This window comes from Mustela erminea, chromosome 6 (assembly GCF_009829155.1).
Source record: "Mustela erminea isolate mMusErm1 chromosome 6, mMusErm1.Pri, whole genome shotgun sequence".
Classification (NCBI taxonomy): Eukaryota; Metazoa; Chordata; class Mammalia; order Carnivora; family Mustelidae; genus Mustela; species Mustela erminea.
In genome coordinates this window covers 25362789-25370604 of record NC_045619.1, presented here as the reverse complement: position 1 = coordinate 25370604, position 7816 = coordinate 25362789, and positions in this window count along the sequence as shown.

Sequence of the window (7816 nt, the reverse complement as noted above, 5' to 3'; positions counted from 1 at the left end):
TTAAATTTCAAATTAGGCCACAGAGTTTCTGGCACATAATTTTTCATCCCCTTCTACTGTTTTGGAAAAAAGTATTATAAATCACCTAAAACTGCAGGGCTGATGCTTAGCCTTGCTTAGTAACATAAAAGTGTCCATTTTTTTAAGCAATTTTACTGCAGCTTAAAGTTCCAATACCAGGCCACATGCCGCTGACTCTGCAAATCCACAGGCCTCTCCAGCTGGAATCATCCATCACATAGCAGAATTTCAAAGACCTGGACATATCCTCAAATGCATATACAGAGGCTTCATGGAATGGATGTATCCATCTCAGCACAGACATTAAAAATTTTAAATATAGCTATTTATTAGTTGACAGTAATAAAACCTAACACACACCATCAGTCTATCATACCACATTTATGAATCAGAAAATTAATAATTTTATTTATTAAGATTTAATAATTAAGATTTTATTTATTTATTTGAGAGAGAGAGAGAGGGCACAAGCGGGGGGAGCAGGCTTGGTCCCAGGACGCTGGGATCATGACCTGAGCCGAAGGCAGCCGCTTAACCGACTGAGCTACCCAGATGTCCCAATCAGGATTTTATCTAATAAGAAAGACAGTGCATACCAATGATGAATTTCATTACTATAGAGAAGTCATAAAGTCGTAAGGATGTTATATCATGAGGACATTCAGTTACAAGGGAAAGAACCCCAAGTCAATCTAGATTCAGGAAAAAAACAGCAGGGAAATGTATTGGTTCACGTAACTGAAAAGTCTACGTGAGTTCTAGATTCAGGCACCTCTGGAGCCAGATGCTGAACGCTGTCATCAGGAATCGGCCTTGTTCCTTGTCTTGGCCTCACTGTCCTTTACACCGACTTTCCTGTCAGGCTACTTTCCTTTAGTGGACTTCCCCCCACCCCCACTGGACACACAGCCTCCAAACTCCAGCTCTACCAAATGAAAAATTCTATTTTCCAGTATTTCCAACTATTGTCCTGTATTTGAGTTTCATTGGCATGTCTTGAGTCACTTATTTTTTTTCTGGAACCAATCACTGAGGCCATTGGGATACCATATTCTGAGAACTAGAGAACTCGGGTTAAAAATCCACTGATCCTGGGCGCCTGGGTGGCTCAGTGGGTTAAGCCGCTGCCTTCGGCTCAGGTCATGATCTCGGGGTCCCAGGATCGAGTCCCGCATCGGGCTCTCTGCTCAGCAGGGAGCCTGCTTCCTCCTCTCTCTCTCTGTCTACTTGTCATCTCTGTCAAATAAATAAATAAAATCTTTAAAAAAAAAAAAAATCCACTGATCCATATAGACAAAAAGAAGGGGAAGGATGGTCCCGGAGAGAAATCAGGATTCTCCGATAGAAGAAAGGAAAAGCAACGCTGGGCAAGCACAAACAGCAGATGTCTAGACACAGGCTTTCCAGGAACTCGACTGTCTCTGTGACACATCCTGGTGAGTGACCCACAACTGACACGCTGCACAACGCAGGGGACACCGCGGATGCGGGTTGCGCGTACATGGACCGCACCCCGCAGTGGCGCTTGGGTTTCCCCCTCACTAGGGGACAGGGAGTATGGCTCAAGCCCAGACGTCAGCCTGGGAAACGACTTTTCAGAGCCCAGTTCTATCCCAGTGGGTTTGTTAAACAAGCCACCACGAGGAATCCAGTTCTGTCATTCCATCATCTGCTTAAGGCGTAGAGGTCACCTTCTCGGAGCCGGATGCGCTCACGACTCAGCCGCATTTCATACTCGTGGACAGTGGGCACCAGGGTATGAATTAACTTGCTTTTGAGGAGAATATCATAGATGGGGTTTCTCCATGTGGAGGAGCATGATTTAAAGCAGTGAAGCGGGCCTCGAGGCCTTTGCAAGCTGATCACACACGCGACTACTGACCCTTCAAGTAATAACCAGTGTTTTTGGACATGTAGCGCAACATCATGGTGATTAGTGTACTTACTTTTTTCTTTTCTCTCTTAAAAATTGCTCGATGAGGGGTTCCTGGGTGGCTCAGTGGGGTAAGGCCTCTGTCTTCGGCTCAGGACATGATCTCGGGATTTTGGGATCTAGCCAAGGGTTGGGCTCTCTGATGGGCAGGGAGCCTGCTTCCCTCTCTCACTCTACCTGCCTCTCTGCCTACTTGTGATCTCTCTGTCAAATAAATAAAAATTTTTTTTTTAAATTTTAAAAATTGCTCAATGAAACTTTTTCGGTTTCCTATTCATAACTATTTGCATGCTTCAGTGTTATTCCCCCTGAGGGCTTTTGCTTCCTGAAACTTCAGAATTTGCTGGTCAGGGCTGCTGCTATTTAACTCCAGTTCCTATCTCACCTGCGGCAACATTATGAAATCTGGTCGGTACTGGTTTACTTCCTTATGTGGGCATCATAGGGCTTTAGCAGGTGGATGGTAGGTGCTCAGGAAACACTGAATAATTCTTTACTGGAGTCATTTTGTTCATGCTTTTTCTCAAAAAGGAACAGTAAATACTATGAAGAAGGTAAAGCGAAGAAATTTATGTAAATAAAATTGGAAACTAGTAGGAGGTTTTAAGGGAGCTACTTTTAGATTAGGTGGACACAGAACATCATGCTTAGGTGATAAAAGTGAACTGAGACATCAGAGACACAAAGGAGGAAGCAATACAAAGATATTACTATTCCACGCAGAAGGAACAGCAAGTGCAAAGGCCCTGAGACAAGAATGAATCTGGGTCTTTAAAGAACAGAAAGGCTGGGTGTGACAGACATACAGTGGGTGATAGAGGGAGAAATGAGAGAGAGGATGTCTGAGAAAGAGATGAGGGCACATCATGAACACAAGCAGGGACTCCCACAGACAGTGGTTCACTATCTCTTCTCTTTTCTGTAAAGTGAATTTCTTGCTCAGGGGCACTCTCATGATGAGACAGAAGGTATTCTAAGCCCAAGAATGTTAGTGCTGGCCAAGGTATAACAGGCAAGGAAAGCAGATCCTCATTTAGAATAAGTGCCCATTTCCTTGGAAACGAATCAAGCTCCCCCCAAAATGGAAGAAGTCCAATGAAATGAACTTGCTGCCGTGAGGCTGCTGGTCTTAGATGTGTGTTTTGTGTTGGCTTTCCCCAGAAGCCAACACTGAGACAAGGATTTATGCTCAGGAGATGATCCCCTATAAGCACTAGCTGCTTTGCTCTAATCTTGGATTTTAGGTCTAATCCACAAGATTCATTTGCAAATCTTGTCCCAAAATTTTCACACAATTTCTTTCTTTTTTTTTTTTTAATTTATTTGAAAGAGAGAGAGAGAGCACCAGGGAGGGACAGAAGAAGAGAGAGAGAGAGAGAATCTCAAGCAGACTCCCTGCTGAGTGGGGAGCCCGATGCAGGGCTCGATCTCATGGCCCTGAGATCATGACCTGAGCCAAAACCAAGAGCCGGACACTCAACTGACTGAGCTACCCAGGTATCCCTCCTTTTGTTTTTTTAAGATTTTTTTTTTTTTTTTTTTTTTTTGAGAGAGCACAGCAAGAGTTGGGGGGGGGGGCAAAAGGAGAGGGAGAGAATCCCAAGCAAACTCCCCACTGAGCTGGACTTGATCTCACTACCGAGATCATGACCTGAGCCGAAACCGACTGTCGGACGCTCAACCTCCTGAGCCATCCTGGGGTCTGGTCACGCCAATTTTCAATGTTGCTCTTTTCGAGTCTTTGACCATAGCCAGTGATTGGTTATAGAGCTGGAGTCAGATCATGTTTCCTTCAAGTCAGAGTACACGAAAAAAAGCACTGCTTGAAAACCTGCCTACTGTGATTTGCTTCTGCTGTCCTTCAAGGTAACTGCTAACAGGGCTGTGGTGCACGAGCGCGTGCTTGCCGCTAGTAGTGAATATTGTTCAGCAACACCCATAAGCCAGGCTTGTCTTTCCGCATTCTCACTTAATTAGCGGACAACCCTCCACAGGAGCGAGGGGACAGATTGGGAGCAGCAGGGTGTGGGATCAGAGTGGTTTAAAGGACAGAGTGGGGGGACATCTGCTCCCACTAGACATGCCATCATGCCCTGCTCTCTCACCACCTATGAGGTGACACAGTGCTATCAGAAATGGCCAACTCCATGAGTAGGTGGATCTGACAATACACGGTGTCCCATTTTCTCCAAGACACAGAGCAAATGGAAGCTGTTTCTCAAAGGGAAAACAGTCAACTTCCTGAAGGGGGTCACGGCCTTGCTCCAATATCCTGTGGGCTTCCATTGTGACTCTGTGGACAGACTTGTTTCTGACTTCAGTAAGCCTCCCGATCATCCAGATACTGTGAGAGCTAAACAGAGCTGCTTGGACGAGGGCCTGGGCCACCGAGAGAGATGATTTCTGCACTGCCAGGTTTTCAGGTCACCTGGTAAATAAATAAGTACAAGACACCTGTGTGATATATGCTGTCTCTAAAATCCAGGGCACCACAAAGTACCATGCCTTTCTTAGATGTAGCTATCTCTCCTTAATCCTGGAGGGACTATCTCAGTAAGTGCTGGACCACTGAATTCCTGAGAATGTCACCAAGGAGTCAAGTCCCTATATTGCTGTGACACTCAGATTCATCTTTTGGCATCTATGTGTCTTACCAAGGCATTAGGGTATCTGGTGTTTCCTGCTCCGCATCAACACAGTAGACTGCTGTAACGTCCTATGGTTCAGTGAGGCATTCCGTGTCCTTGTGTAGCAAGCAGCTGGAGCAGACATCTGTGGGACAGGCTGAGAAAGCTATCTCTGTCCCTGCCATTAAAAGGAAACTGCTGGGGCGCCTGGGTGGCTCAGTGGGTTAAAGCTCAGGTCGTGATTACCAGGGTCCTGGGATAGAGCCCTGCGTTGGGTTCTCTGCTTGGCCAGGAGCCTGCTTCCCCCTCTCTCTGCCTACTTGTGATCTTGTGATCTCTGTCTGTCAAATCAATCAATCAATCAATCAATAAATCTTAAAAAAAAAAAAAAAAAAGGAAACCGCTGCTGATGGACCCTACAATCCTAAGTGGATAAAAATGCAGTGGTCAGACCAATAGTTACCTCTCAAATGCCATAGGCTGCATTAAGCTGCTCCAATAAAGAGACCATTTCAGGCACAGCAGCTACGGTTTGGATCGCCAAGATTAGTTTTACTGTAGAGTCCACGGTCGTTCTCCAAGACCTAGCAATCTCACTGGTCAAATAAAAGTACACTGTCAGTTTGGAGGTCTGACAGCAATGATCCGTGCATCTTTCTACCTGTTGATGGTTGTACTAACCTTGGTAATTACCCCCAAACAGACACTGCTTTTTCATGTATTATTCTGTTAGGGAAGGAACACTGTAGCAGCTTCTCCTTAGCCTTTCACTACAGAACACTTACTCTTCAGGGCAGAACTTAACGGGGAGGTTGTGCAAAGGATGTCCATCCCATCGACACTGAAGGACTGAGGAAATAAACCATAGGATGGGCTGAAAGGAACAGAGTCCATGTTCCAGGGAGATGAGGGGCCCATCTGCCTCCCCCAGTCTCTATTCTGAGCAGTGGGCCGTAGGGTTCTCAGTCTCCCATAAAGTTGGTACTAACTTGGAGCAAATATTCACTGATCCTGGAAACTGTAGAGATTTCTCTATTCCAAGTATACATCACCTGAAGAAGTAGCTGGTTAGAAGATTCATAGTACATATAGCTACTATTAGAGCACAGCCCTAAGTCAAGAGTTCTGGACCTGAGAATTCGCTCAGGTCCAGGAGTTAAGAGAGAAACTGTGATCTTATAGCTTGATTCAAGTGCTCATTGCCTTGTTTTCAAAAAAAAAAAGTTGGGGGGTCGGTGGTGGTGCCTGGGTGGCTCAGTTCAAGTGTCTGCCTTTGGCTCAAGTCATTTTAGGGTCGTAGGATCGAGTCCCACGTCAAGTTCCCTCTCCCTCTGCACCCCTGCCCCACCCTGCTCATGCTTTCTCTCACTCTCTCTCAAATAAATAATCTTAAAAGAAAATCAGGTTAAGACCTAAGCTAGATACCTGGTGCTCTCATTCCTAAGGGCCCTAAGATGACTTAGCCATAGCCAGAGATTGCTGCAGCTCAGACCATTTCCTAACGCTCACCTCTTTCTACCCTCTCCCTCCCCATTTTCTTCTAACAGGTAAACCTCCAGCATATCTGACCCCAACAGTGAAGCAGCCAGGACAGAACTTCTAAATGCTCACAAGGGTGATCTCTTCCTAATGTCATTAGAAAGCAATTTTGGGCCCTGACAGAAAACTTAGTGAAGTGGTGGATGGACAGAGCGTAGGAAACCCCAGTCTAGCAGCGGCCAGCTTTTAGTGCTCGGTTCTGCTCTTCGTTAATCAATCAACAAGCTGTCCACCAGAGCACAATGAATACAGTTATCTCCTGAGAGCACCAAATTTAACCTAATCCAGCTAATAAGGGAGACACAGCAGTGAGGCCATGAGCAAACTTCTGTGTCTTATGATCAAGAATGTTTTAGAACAATGTTTGGTGTCTTGATTTCTTTAGCTCAGTAGTTCACAACCTTGGCTGCAGATGAATTCATCCGGTAGGGAACAGAGTGGGCAGCTTTAAAAAACATTGTGCTGGGATCCTACCTCAGAGATACTTAGTAACTTGGACCTCTTTATTAAAAACAAGCAAAACACCCCAGGTAACCCAGTGTGTAGTCATTGATATACTAGCTTCTTCCAGATGTCCCTTATATTAATAGTCAGTATGCTCTCTTAATTATCTAAGAAATGTGAAAAGGTTAGCAAAGTTATATAGATGCCCTGAGTTTTACCCAATGTCTTGAGTTGAGATTTGGGAATTGAAGTTCATTTTTTCCTGTAAGTTATCCAGTGCTCTTGAAAGCAACCATCTGGTTCCATAATCCCAGCATTTTTTCCCCATCACCGTTAAGTTGTTTTATGGGGGCTGCTAACAAGTATCCAAAGGCCATCTTCTGTATCTTTGGGGTAAAGATACAGATGTAGTGAAAAGAAGGGCCATCTGTACCCCAATGTTTATAGCAGCAATGGCCACGGTCGCCAAACTGTGGAAAGAATCAAGATGCCCTTCAACGGACGAATGGATAGGGAAGATGTGGTTCATATACACTATGGAGTATTATGCCTCCATCAGAAAGGATGAATACCCAACTTTTGTAGCAACATGGACGGGACTGGAGATTATGCTGAGGGAAAGAAGTCAAGCAGAGAGAGTCAATTATCATATGGTTTCACTTATTTGTGGAGCATAACAAACAGCATGGAGGACAAGGGGAGATGGAGAGGAGAAGGGAGTTGAGGGAAATTGGAAGGGGAGGTGAACCATGAGAGACTATGGACTCTGAAAAACAACCTGAGGGTTCTGAAGGGGGTGGGGAGGTTGGGGGAGCCAGGTGGTGGGCATTAAGAAGGGCACGGATTGCATGGAGCACTGGGTGTGGTGCAAAAACAATAAATACTGTTACGCGGAAAAGAAATTTTTAAAAAATGTAAAAAAACAAAAAACAAAGGCCATCTTCTTGGGGGCTCACGGAAACTGGGGACTAGAGGCAATATAACCTGATAGGCTTTCTGATTACTGAGGCCACTAGCTTTCCACCCAGAATACAGAGGGGGTGTTGGACTGCCTTTCATCCTGCCCAGATACCCAGTTCTGGAGATCCCACATTTCTCTGAAGGGCTTTTGCCTACAACCCATTCTCTGGAACCAACCTGGATACTAAAGTTCTTCTGTTTGCAGGCAACATCACAACAACAAAATCAATGACCCTAGTTAGCTTAAGGAAATAAGAATATATAGGAATGGCTTCTGGGATAGTTGACGGGT